General features: G+C 33.4%; 1 protein-coding gene across 3 annotated transcripts in view; it reads left to right on the top strand.

Annotated features, from left to right (window-relative positions):
• COL5A2 (collagen type V alpha 2 chain) overlaps positions 1-14215 on the top strand; it is a 135749-nt gene that overhangs the window by 51101 nt on the left and 70433 nt on the right. The gene's annotated exons all lie outside the window — the stretch shown is intronic.

Below are 14215 nucleotides of genomic sequence, written 5' to 3'. Positions count from 1 at the left end.
TCTTAAAATTGACAAACTGGGTGAGTATGAAGCTTAATTAATCCCAAATAATTTAAAGTATAATCTAGTTCCTATTTAAGAATCAATTTTTAAGTTTCTGACATCTTTAGAACGCTCTGAATAGAGAAGTTTGTAACTCATTGTACCCGGGCTGGCATAAAGTAGCATAAAGTCATGGCTGGGAGAAGGTTATCACTACATATTTCATATTTCTATAAGTTCTGAGTAAACTCTTCAATCACTCTATAGACAATTAAAGGAATCAAAAGCATGAGGGCCCATAAGGAATAAAATACCTTCCCCTAATTTTATGAGATGAAGTAGAATGATATTGAATATCTGAATTCTGGTATACATGCAATTTGATGTGGATATGGAGGATTATTTTGTGTCTATTTTAGAATTCCTAACTCCCAGAGAAGTCATTGGTAAATGTAGAAGGGCATGAAATAATGCCTATAAATCTACTGTTCCGTTTAGCATTTCAGATGCTGTGCATGCATGGCCTTATTACCTTATGGTTGAACTTTTACAATTCCAGAGAAATTTCTGTTGGTGGAGACAAATGTACTTTAAGTTTCTTTTTGTATCCAGCCCACTTTTTCATCTTATTTGATAATATGATTTAGTTGTGAAAAGTTTGATTGAGCTCATGATAAATCCCATTAGCCTTTATACTTGATTGTTAGCCAATAAAATTACACGAAATAACTCTTAATCATTCCTGTGCTATTAACATCATAAGAATATGCAGATTCACCCAATTATCTTTCATTAAATAAGTATGCAGATAGATCAAGTTTAAATTTTTTTATTTGATCACATGTTCTGTTATTATTATATAACAAAATGAATAATTGCATTTATTCTATTAATTTGCTTTTATTTTTAATAGTATTGCCAGTCAAATTGATTGTGACTGAACTGACAATTACTGAACAGGAAAAAAATGAAATTGTAGCTTGGTCCTTGGACCAAATTTTTATTTTCATAACGCTTAACAGAAGATTAAGTTTAAAAAAAAAGTTAAGAACTTTTGTGAAGACTAGTTCAGACTTCAGAAAAATGAAAGGAAATGAAGATTTGAATAAGATGTAATTTTAAAAGCAGGTGGTTGATGGTTTGCTTTAAATCGTATTTTTCAATGTTGAATTTTATTAAATTTTTCCCTAATGCTTTTTTAGGATTACTTCTTTAGTTCAAATAAAGTAGATAGAATACAGTGTATTGTTTGCTATTAGAGGAGTCATATTTATATAATGTAAGTGGAATTTTCTGGGGGGAAATTTCATTTCCTGTGCCCTATAAACCAATCTGGAAAAGAACTGAATAACAGTTGGTATGTAATCATTTACCATCCATACTCATCAAAATGCCTGAAGGCTTATTTGTGTCATGGAGATAGTTTTCCCCATCAATATCCTGTGAAGCCTCAGGAAAACTAGGGGAGATTTCACAGGATATTAGGATGGTAACATTTAGTGGCTACACAGGCCTAGCATCAGGAAATGAAATAGTGACCATTTAGAAGGGAACTGAATAGAAAGAAAGAACGGAGTTCACATTCTCAGTACTTTTCACTGAGAATTTTACCCTTCCCTTTGAAAACAAATTCATTAAAAAAACAAAGCAAACAAAACAAACAAACAAACAAAAAACATTGTTATCTCTCCTGTTTCTTATCTCAAAAGTACCACATGCTTTACTCTCTTTTTTTCTTTCAAGTTAATGCAGACTCCTCTTGCATTTAATCCTTCCTGAGGGCTCTCAGTTTATTATTCACGCTTATTCAGAATTTACATGTAGAGTATGAATTTTAAATTTTAAAATTTACATGTACAAATTTGTCTTCCCTTCATTCTCTCTCTAAAGTGGCAATCCAGTTGTCTGACTTAGAATATAGTAGTGAAGAGTGTGTGGTTGTTCAGATATTGCCTCTGCCACTCATTAACTTCGTGATCTTAATTGACCCCAAGCCTCTACCAGGGTGGTTGTAATTAAATATATAATTTTCATAAGACACTTAACACGGCTCTTACAACACAATAAACAGTAGCTATTAATATTTATACTGGGTTATTCTTCCTTAATATTCATCCCAATATGCCCTTAACTAGGATTTAGAATTTTTCTAATCGAATTTATCTTCCCAAACTTCTATTTCATTCAGTGTGTAGACCATTCTCCTATGCTGTAGATATTTATATTAGTTATCTAGGGCTGCTGTATAACAAAGTATGGCAAACTGGGTGGCTTAAAACAACAGAAATGTATTGTGTCACAATTCTAGAGGCTAGAAGTTCAAAATTGAGGTGTCGGCAGGGCCGTGCTCCCTCTGAAACCTGCAAATGGGGAATCCTTCCTTATCCCTTCCTAGCTTCTGATGCTTGCCAGCGGTCCTTGACTTTCCTCGGTTTGCAACACTTCATTCTCTGCCTCCATCACATGTGTCCGTGTCTCTGTGTCTCTGTGTCTTCTCTTCTCTTTCTATAAAGACACCACTCATATTGGATTAAGGACCTACCCTACTCTAGTATGACCTCATCTTAAGTAATTACATCTTCAAAGGACCTAGTTCCAAATAAGGTTAAGATGTCTTTTGGGGGACACAATTCAACTTATAACCACATCAATAGATGTTAATTTCCTCCATTCATTTTGAACTTTGGAAGTTATTTTTTAATTTTTCTAATACCTTATCCCACCCATAGTTAGTCAGCCCCTGCATATTTTCTATCTAGTATCTCATGGATTTATACACCCCCTTCTTTCATTCTTAGAACTATTTCTCCTAACTACAGTATAACATTTAAACTTGTGACCTTTAGTTTCATAGGCTTCCAATTCGTTTTCAATTCTGTTGTTAGATTAATATTCCTGAAAGCTGCTTATACATTCTCCTATTTATTCACTTATTCATTTGTTAAACAAGCATTTATTGGACATCTTTGTGTCAGACATTGTTCTACAGTCGTGATACAGAGAGAAATTAAATATTTTTCACCCTCGAGAAATGGATAGCCTAGGAGAGTTTACATGCAGACAAGCAAGGAAGATTTTTAAACTGCTGCAGGTACTTTGCTAGGTGTACAGACAAGGTGAGATCAGAGCACAGAGAAGAGAGTGACTAAATCACTAGAGGAAGAGGCATCACTTTTACCACGAATTCACATCACCAGTCTTCTGTAAATTGTACCATTCTTTCTTCATACGACATGTTTGCCCCTCACTCCATTCCTCTTTTAGGTGGTTCTTGCTCCTTTCCCAGGCAGTCTTCCATACCTCCACCATCTCAAATATCTTGCATTATTCAAGGCCTACTTTAGAACCCACTTTTATTCACCCCACCTCAGATAAGTTCAGCTTATAATGATCCCATCTTTTCGGATTTTTTATACATATTTCTTTACACATAGTATCTTACATAAACCATTTGCTACCTGGATTAACTGTGGTCATTGGTATATAACTGGATAGAAGATACTTTATATTTAGGTAGTCCTTAGTAAATATTGTTAAAAGCATGATTTTGTAAACTTATTTCTTCTTTCCTCAATTAAAAGCTTTCTGAATAGCTGTGTGTCTTTTACTTTTGTATCTCTCTGGCATGAGATGTAGTCAAACATAGAGTAGACTTTGGGTAAATCAGTTATCTATGAAAATGTAAATGAATGGATTTGCCAAGTGTAAAATAAGTGAATTTCTAGCACAAGTATTTGATGCCTTATTTCACATTGTTTTCTAAATTAGCATCGATAGACAAAACTCATTGTCTTTCAAACTAAACATCATATGATACAACCAGTTTGAATTTCTAAAATGTCAAGGCAGTATAATCTGGAATTCTGTATCTAAATTTAAAAAATGATATTTAAATTTGGTTTTGCTGAATTTCCAAGGGGCTGTGGAATTGGTCCTGGAAAAACTCATTTATAATTCATTGCAGTGTTACCAGACTTAGTTGTTGGCGGCAACTGATTCCTCCCATGTTGCTGTGCACCAAAGTCCTGGCTTCAGCACTGTTGTTTGGCATCCTTACTCTCCTCTAAGGCACCTACCTATGGAGGCACTGGGAGGTTTAGAAACAGAAGTGTTGTTTTTTTACTCTCAGGCAAGAGAAGGGATGGCAAAGAAAGCAGAATAGGAAGTAATGAGTGAGAGGAAGTGCCCATGCTCCTTCAGATCCATCCTGGCCAGTTGGCCGAGGGAAGGAGTCCATTGCCAGTTAGCAGCAATGAGCCAGGAGTGACAATATTATACAGCTTGGAAGTGAATTTTTGGAAGAAATCATTTTGGAACTTAGTTTTTTCACCTAAAAGAAACCAAAAAAGTATTGAATTAAAAAAAAAGGAAATAAGGAAATTACAGAACTTGAATCACAGAGCTCTTTTGACTTGTCTTACATAAACTTCTTCAGCCTAGGTGAGTGTCTTTTTTCTTTTTTTAATTAAATTTGTTTGGGCGATATTGGTTAATAATATTAAATAGGTTTCAAGTGTACAATTTGATAATACATTATCTGTATATTGCATTGCATGTTCACCACCCAAAGTCAAATCGCCTTCCATCACCATATATTCAACCACCTTTACCCTTATCTACCTCCCTCCCCGTAACCACTCAACTGTTGTCTGTGTCTATGAGTTGTCTGTCTTGTTTGTTGCTTTCAGTTTTATATCCCACATGTGAGTGAAATCATAAAGTTCTCAACTTTTTCTGTCTGACATTTCACTTAGCATGATTATCTCAAGATACATCCATGTTGCTGCAAATGACAGTATTTTATCTTTATGACTAAATAATATTCTGTTTTCTATATGTGCCACATCTACTTTATCCAATTATCTATCCAAGGGCACTTCAGTTGTTTCCTTGTCTTGGCCACAGTGCTGCACTGAACATCGGGGTGCTATACCTTTATGGATAAATGTTTTCAAAATTTTGGGGTAGATACCCAGAAGAGGGATTGCTGGTCATATGGTAATTCTAGTCTTAATTTTTTGAAGAACTTCCATACTGTTTTCCATTGTGGCTGTACCAATTTACATTCCCACCGGCAATGTATGAGGGTTTCTTTTTCCTCATAACCTCTCCAACACTTGTTATTACTTGTCTTGTTGATCAATAATAAAGTGTCTTTCTTAAGTATTCCCACCACAACCTGGGTTGCCTCTAGTTTTATACTTAAAAAACTGCATTCTACTGGTCTGTGCCAAACTGGTTCTCTCACGAGTCTGTGAACCTCTTAAGGATGGGGAGGAATTTATTACTTTACCTTTGTATTCCCAATGCTTGGGGAAGTAACAGATAGATAATAAAAAATTAAATAAACTATATTACCAAAAAGCATACATTATGTTATTTTGATATTTGCTTCAAGAGTAAGTGCATTTACTTTATAATCTGAAATCATTCCTAATGCCAAAGATATTAGAAGACGAAAACATCCAAGGAAGCCTGAAACCCACACAGGGATCTCGAAACTGTGACATTAGCTGTATGGCTGCTGTGCTGTGGGGGCTCATTGGATGGTGTGCATTTGTGGCTTTTTACTCTCCCACTGATATTCAGTCAGGCTGTCCAAAAGTTTGAAATACATTTTATTACCGAATAAGTCACTGAAGGACAATCAAATAGGTGATCAATCTACTCTTGATTTAATACCATTGGAATTCTGTATTACTTTCACTTCTAGCTTATTCCAAATCTGCTTTTATAAGATAACTTTTCCCCCCAATGATTGAAGGTTGTTTTTGCTTAGGTTTCTAGAAAACCCTTAAGTTGTCGTTCTTGAGAATTAGTTCTGGTAATTAAAATAAATAGTGTTAAAATACATACATACATACATACATAAAATAGTGTTAGGCAAAGACCTCTTAAAACAAAGGAAGATTTCTAAGATAAGAGCCCAAGACTCATATAGGTTAATGAGAAAATAGAATTATTTATAAAATTTTAACGTGCATGCAGAATTTTCAGAATGAACTACATATATGTGCAAACTTTTTTTCTCCTACAGGAAAGTTTCATTACCCACTGCAGCTTCTGTATATTTTGATTGTGTTTGGCAAGGAAGCTGGACTCCAAATTTCTCATTTTATAATTCAAAGTATGTCCTTGTACCTGACAAGTATTCAATAAAATTTGCTGGAAAAGTAAATATTGACTAAATGGATTAAATAATGCCTCCATTCCATTTGCCAGATTGACTAATTTATTTGGATTAACTTTCAGCAGCAATTTCAGGAAAATTTATTTGTGATATCCTGGAATATCTTGTGTCACCTAAAAACGAAGGCCCATATTTTATATATTTCTATATAGTAATAAATAGAGAAACTGAGGCACAGTTTACCAAAGCAAATAACCCAGTTAATCTTTCTGTCCGACCTAAATTTTATACTCCACAGCTTAGCAAATTTTATGCATTCTTCTCCTCTGATCTCAACACCTGCTAACCACTGTGTTTAGCAAAAAAATAAGTGTTCCATATCTATTTGGAATTGAACAAATGGTTAAAAATTTTTGAAAACTCTAAGATCTTCCCACAGATATTTTAAGAAAACATCAAGAGTGTTCTTTTCTTTTATATATATTTTCTTCATAATCACAATGTTTTAAGAAATTAAAATGTAAATTAAATAATAATGATAAATTTCAGAATTTAAACGATATTAAAAGGAATAATATTGAATAATTATTAATAATTTAAAGCTTTCAAAATTCCAATAAAGCTCGTTCATGTTCACATTTGCTCTGCATACGTGTGCTTTAATTTGGTCTCCATTCACTTATTAAGGAAAATAATTTTTCAGAAGCACAAGAATTTACAGGTCAAAAATCTTAGATTCCATTTTTTTGTATTTTCTTGCCCAACCACAGGATAATGAAATATCTCTAGCTTATTTCTGTATTTCGCTAAAAACTTGCAAATCTTTCTTCTCAATGTAGTAAAGTTGTATGGGAGAAGAAAATGATTGTCTTGGTTATTGGTATTCTCAGCCTCTTCCCCGCTTCCCCTCTTCCTCCTCTCCTTCTTCCCCTCCTCCTCCACCTCCTGCTCTGACTTTACTTTTCCTGTTTATCGTTCCCCCTACAAGCACAGTAATTTCCCAATGAATAGCTTTGCTTTGCATCTAGAAGGTTATTAGTATAATTTCCCAGTAAAGGAGACAGCTTTTTTTCTCCTTACAAATATTATTATGGCATTTGTCTGGTGTTGAGATTCTGTGCATATTGAAGCTAGATCTTAAAATTGCAATGAATAAGATGATTTCTATACAATCATGAATGTGTATAGAAGGTAAGCTGATCATAAAGAGATGGATTTCAATTCTGAAATAATGTTTTTTAGTCTTATTTTAAGGAGTCTATTGTCTGTTCTGGAAGTGGTTTGGTAGAGAATGACAGAAAGAAGGGTAAAATCACCTTCTAATTTAAAATAGCTATAAAATAGACATAAATTAAATCTAGGTAGATCAGGATAAAATTGAGTATTAATGGGTATTAGTTCAAATCTCTAAATATACCCAAGTGGATAAATTTAGAAATTATGCTTTCACAACATGAGTGCTTCCCTGACTCCAGAAGTGACCTCCAGAGGTGATAGTGCAACCCTCAAGATCCCCTTTAGTCACTTCAAAATATTTTTAGAATCTTTGTAGAATGAATGGGTTCAAAAAGTCATTGAGAACTGCACAATGTTTAGTTCATTGTAAAATAAATTTCAACTTGGGCAGGGAAAGGGAAGTGAATAAAGAATGAATTAGAAAGTTTAAACTGACTACAATGTCTGTATTTTCTCTAGAGGTCTAAATATTCTTCTGTATCAAGGAAGATAGAAAAAGAACACAAAATGCAGCTGCAAAGAAATGATAAGATACCCATCTGAATGTCCCATATTGAATATTATCTCATAAAAATAACTCATTTTAGTTATAAAAATGAATAAAAATATATATTCTTTTTAGGATGTAATATCTGGAATAAATAGCATTGATACATTGTGTGAACATAATGGCATATATTTTTGTTTGTTTGTTTGTTTATTTATTATGGTGGCATTGGTTAACGAAATCCAATAAGTTTCAGGTGTACAAATTAACAGTAAGGCATATGTATATTGCATTGTGTGTTCATAGCCCGTAGTTAGATTTCTTTCTGTTACCACATATTCTACCCCTTTTACCCCATTTACCTTCCCCCTTCCCTCTCCCCTACTACCCTCTAGTAACCACTAGTCTGTTGTCCATGTCCATGAATCTCTGTTTGTTTGTCCTGTTCGTTTATCGCTTTTAGATTTATATTCCACATATACGTGATATCATGTGGCTTTCAACTTTTTTCTGTGTAGTTTATTTCGCTTAGCATGATTATCTCAAGGTCCATCCACGTCGCAAATGGCAGTATTTCATCTCTTCTTATATAGATATGGCCCACATTTGAATAGCAACAAAAAAATGGGACTTTTCTAAAAATTACATGATAACCGTAGGATCAAAGCAAATAATTTTACATCTGATATAGTGTAGAGCTCTTCCTTGGTACTTTTACAATTGGATCATTTTTATATACTGTAGACTATTTAAAACAACTCTACCATCTAAAGCGGCTAACAAAAACAACTAATATTGAATAAATTATTCAACAAATATTTATGAAACATCTACTATGATCCTGACACTATTCTAAGATATCAGCATATATCAATGAACAAACTAAGATAAATTATATCTGTACTTATAATGCTATAATTCTATCATGGGGAAACAAACAATAAAGGGTAAATACAATAATATAGTAGGTTTGAAAGTAATAAGTATCACATTAAAAGAAAAAAGAGCAGAAATTGGTTGAGAGTGACATGGGTGTGTGTATGTGTATTTGGTAATTTTCATTTTTTTTTTTTCTTTTTGTAAGGTGGTCAGAGTAGGCTTCACGGAAAATGTGACATATGAGCCAAGTAGATGAAGGAAATCTGGAATGTGGGTACTACATATTACTCAGAGTTTGTTCTTTCCTTACTTAATCTATCTCTAGACTACTAAAAGCCATGATATCACCCATTTGAAAGAGAAATAAGCTACGTAAATTTTTGGTTTTCCTCTTTATTTCAAGCAATATCATACTGGGGAGAGCTTAAATAGATAAACTTCATTCAAAACAATTCAAAACCATGCATTTAAGTAAACAAACACATTTGGCATAGCACAGATTCTATTTAACTTATTCATTGAGAATTAACATTTGAGAATAGGATTACAACAGAAATTACAACTGAAATTTATAGTACATTCAATATAAGGCAGGCCCAATTCTCTCTGTGGTGTTTTTATGGCTACTCAATAGTTAGAGCCATGTGTTTGGAGGGAAAAAAAATCTATGTCAAATGCATTAGCAGACTGAAAGTTGGTTTTCCAGACAAAATTGTAGATGAGCATTGCATGTGCATTATATGTAGTTTTAGTTTCACATTTTGGCCACAATTATTTAGATTTCCCAATGATACATGGAAAGAAACTTGAGTAGTACCTAATATGAGAGATTTTCCTTTTTATTTTTTTCCATTTTAAGTAAAGTAAAAACAGCAGTTTTACTAGTTAACTGAAAAGCCTTGAGAAATGTTTAATGGTTGCACTGAAGAAATTATATTTGTACAGTTTATCTGATCTCATTTTATTTGTATGCTTCACTGAAATATTGTGTGAGTTGTCTTTTTACTTTCTCAGATTCCTAGATACGTTTTCAAAATTAATTGTTGTATTGTTTTAGAATATAAGATATAAGATATGATTGTCTTTAGTGGATGACCTTTCTAAAAAGAGATTTGGGTGGCTCATTGGAAAGTGAAAGTCTATAGGTGTTTTGAAGAATAAAAGATGCAAAATTCCACATACTGCTTCATACTCACCTACCCACCTATCCTCTCATAGACCTTGAGGCTGGGTGGAAAAATATTGTCAAAGTATGTAACAGATCTCACTCAACTATCCCTGGTGGCTTCATATGTAATGATGAATATGGAATAGTTGGCATTTACTCACATGGTCTAAAGAAAGAACTGAATACTCTAACCTCTTTGTCTCTCCTTTATGGTCATTAACAGAGGGAAGGGAGAGATTTCCTTGGAAGATTCTCTGAAACTGCATCTAGCATCAGGGCTATGCTGTGCATAGGTAAAGGCAACATCTGTGGTTTGGTCCAGAGGGTCAAGTGGGGGCTGCTCTGCTGTTCCCTCCCTTGTCCCAGAAGACATTCTGCTCACTGTATGAGAACAACAGCTGACAATGCCATCAGTCCAGCTCTTCCAAGACTTTTGCTGTTGGAGAATTTTAAATAACGTTAGCCCAGACCTTCACAACCCCAAAAGGGATGGTGGCCAGCTAGGTCAGGAAGGCTGAAGGGCTGCTATAACTTTCTGAAAATTGTTCCAAAATATGAGCTGCTGTGACTGACACATCTTCTTCCTTTCTGGCCATACAGAGGTCTATGTCAAGGACACTCTTGACAAGAACCACCAAGTAACCTATTTCCCTTTCATTTAAAACAGGTGTCCTTAAGTGCACATCTTCTCTGAGAAGTTTAGGAAAGGAGGAAAAAGAGCTTCATGTACTATTTTTTAAATAAGTACATCAGTGAAATAATCCCTTCCTTCCTTCATTCGCTCACATATTCATCCATGCATCCAGTGTATTTATCAGAGACTGATTATGTGACATTGAGTGTGAAGGTTCCTGAGATGAACACATGTCCAGCTCCCAAGAAGTTCACAGTCCAGTGGGGAAAAATGATCTAAACAAACACTTGTCTGAATAGGAGATTTAAAAGTTTTTGTGACACATGAGTACTCTACTTTATTTCTGCAAGAAAGAACTTTAGTTCATGTCTAGGGAGTATCCCTCACAGGCTTAGGGACTTTTTCAAATTCCTTGGGTAGACCCTAATGATTTAATTTACAGGTAGAATCACATTTCTCTTGACAGAGGTTTCGATATGGTCATTTCTATGCAGGTTTTTTTTCTTTTTTTGCATGAGTAATTATATAAAGCAATGTAGACATAGGACGTGGCCCATCATTATCAAGCAGCAGTTCTGATGACTGGGTTTCTAATTGTCATTATAATAAGATGATGGATTTGGTCTGCCATCTAGTGATTATGAACTGAATTCTCACAACTAAATTTAAAAGTGCATAACCTTTATGAAAAGACAAATATATGAGGATATATGAGAAATACAGGAGAACTGAGTTACTCTCAAATAAAATGTGGTCAGATAAACTATATCTCTTTTCTCTAAGATATCAGTGCCAAGATGTCTGTGATAATGACTTCACAATAGATTGGTTCAATTTGTTAGAACATTTGGTAAGGGTGAACAAAATTCTGTAGCTTGGAAGATAAAAATTTTGAAAAATTTACATTGAAGGTTATACCATTGAAAGATTCCAACACTGAAGATTACAAAATAATGGCAGTACTATCAGATATCTACCAGTCTTCATTAATTTTACATTAATTAATTATATTCATTTATTAGTCCTCATTAAAGAAACATAAATAGCAAAAATACAAGTGTGACAATATTGTAGTTTTCAAATTCTTTTTCAGATTTTATAAAAAATATTTGTTTACTTACATACTTTAAGATCAATAATTTTTTAAGTTCTAAGCCTTAGATAAAGGTAAATGTCAGGTTGGGTTAGTTTTGTGATAGGTGGAGGATTCAGGAGGACAGTATTGAACCTCTCAGAATGCCATATGAAAAATCCTGTTTAGTAATTTTTTATAATATTTTCATTCATAAAATAATTATGTCATGACAACTTTACTACAAATTGGCTGCAATTTTGCTTTCTATTTTATTTTTCTTTTTATTTAAATAAACATTTATGTAAAAAACAGTAGGGACAACCTAATTATAAGGTACACAACTACCACGTACGAACTTGAGAACTGCTGGACACCCTGTGTTTTCTACTCAGTGTTTCTTTGTACGTGTCTTTCATTCAAATGTGAACAATGAGAGTTCACTGAGTTTTTGAGCCCTCTGTGATGTGCATGGATTCTTGTGTTGGGGAAGAGAAGGCAGGGTTTAGCAGTGAATGCGGTTTTTCATCTCCTTGCCATTTAAAAGCATTCTAACTAACATCGTCTTAAATTTAATTATAAATTTTCAGGGGAAAAAGGACTAGTGATGACTCAGAGTATAAAACTAGCTTTGAACATTGTAATTTAAAGAAAGTAAAACAGTGGCACACTTCTCTGCCCCTGGGATTGAAGTCAAACTTTCAGAATGAAGCTGACCTTCTATGAGTTAACACAAGTTGGAGAGAATGTGTCTTTTTATTCCAATCTCAAAGGAGCTGCAGGGAACAGTATAATTCACCCCTGAAGAATCTCTTTCACATTTTAATCATATTTAATCAATAACATTGTTGCATGTCATTTTGTTTATTGTTTGTTGTCTTATTCTCAATTTCCACATACCTTATAATTTCATTGGTACAATTTAAATCTACTTCACAATGATAATATATATTTTTGAGAACAGAACACATATACATCTAATATTTTGCCCATGCAGTGCTAGGCATATACTCACTTAAACCTCAGTAAATCCATGTGAACACTTTTGTCTGCCGGGGTATGCGAAGGGACAAGCAAGCTTGAATTTATGGCATATCTGATTTTCAGCAGTGGTATTTAGTGCTTGTGACTGGATATTTCTTTCTCAATCATAAAACTTAATGAAAAAAGTTATTCTGAATTTATTTATTTAATGGAATTGTTCAATGGACTGTGTCCATTTCTATATAGGTTGTGTTTCATCATGAAACTACATTGTTTCAAAGTGATTTTTCATCTAAAAGTGTTCTGCTTATTTGATGTATAAATTTCTTTTTTTCTTTCTTTCTTTTTTTTTCCAATATAGTCCTGAAGAAAAGCATATTAAAGCAGGAGATTTAGTTTCTTCTTGGTTTAAAAATGCCTATAATGCACTATACGGAGCTGTATATTGTATACAAAGCCAGAGTTATTTTATTGGTTAGCTATGTATCATATGATAAACATCTTTTAATGAAGATGAATCAGATTAGAACCTTCGTGCTCTTCTTATGAATAGCACAAACACCAGGATGTGGTGTCATGCTCTGAAAGCTATTTTCCATTTGTGATGAATATCTGTGATGAAAGACTAAATAAATATGTGAAAGTATTCCATAGAGCAGTGAGAAGAATGTTATCCAAGAAAAGCTTTCTAAAGCTAGGAAGGTGGATATTTGGGTTAATGTCTTTATTCTAAACTGAAATCATTTTCTTCTGTAGTTCTGTATTATCAGTTAAGTATATTTATTGACAAATAATTTCTTTCATAGATTAATATTAAATGCATTTTTAAAGTTTTTAGTTTTATTTTTTATTGAGTATGAAGTTAATGCTGGTGCAGTTAAGTCAGTGAACAATAATTTAGGTTCACTTATTCACTCATTCATATCCATCCATTGAACAAGTATTTGCTGAATGTTGGCTCCATGAAAAGTATGGCGTCAAGCTTTAGAAATATTGTGATGAACAAGACACATTGTCCTTACCTGTGGAGTTCACTGTCTTGTGGAGGAAATAAGAAAATAAATAAGAATAAATAAATTGTACTGATTTCATAAATTTTATGAGGGCAGTGAGTTTTGCCTATTTGTTCACATTTTAGGAACTGTTTCATAATAAAATATGAATGAACGGATAGATGAATAAATGAGTTATTTAAAGAGTTTTGTGAAGTATATCGATTGAGTAAAGGAAGCCTGCTTTTATAGGGCAGTCAGGGGGGACAGGTGATAATTAAACTAGTCACAATAGCAAGTGATGGGAACCTGAGATAAGTGAAGGGAAAGCAGTGCCAGACAAAGGGATCAAGTTATGCAAGGGAGGCCTTTGGACTTTAAAAGGGGTTTTGAATTTAAGTAGTTGGGAAGCTCTTGAAGGAATTAGGCAAGGTTAATATGATCTACATTATGTTTTAAAATATTCTACTTTGGTTTCTTAAAAATCACAAAGTTAAAGATGTAATATATGTATTGATTTTGTTGTAAATGTATAATAGAATTGCTATAATATATGTATATTTATTTTAAAAATATGCATTAAATTTTTATCTTAATAGAGAAAAATGTTTGGCAGATATTATATAATAGCTTGCCATATTGTTTTGGTCA

This window comes from Pteropus medius, unplaced genomic scaffold (genome assembly GCF_902729225.1).
Source record: "Pteropus medius unplaced genomic scaffold, Ma_sr-lr_union100, whole genome shotgun sequence".
In the NCBI taxonomy this organism is placed as follows: domain Eukaryota; kingdom Metazoa; phylum Chordata; class Mammalia; order Chiroptera; family Pteropodidae; genus Pteropus; species Pteropus medius.
The sequence above is the reverse complement of the archived record's forward strand: the minus strand, read 5'-3'. Positions and strand labels throughout refer to the sequence as shown.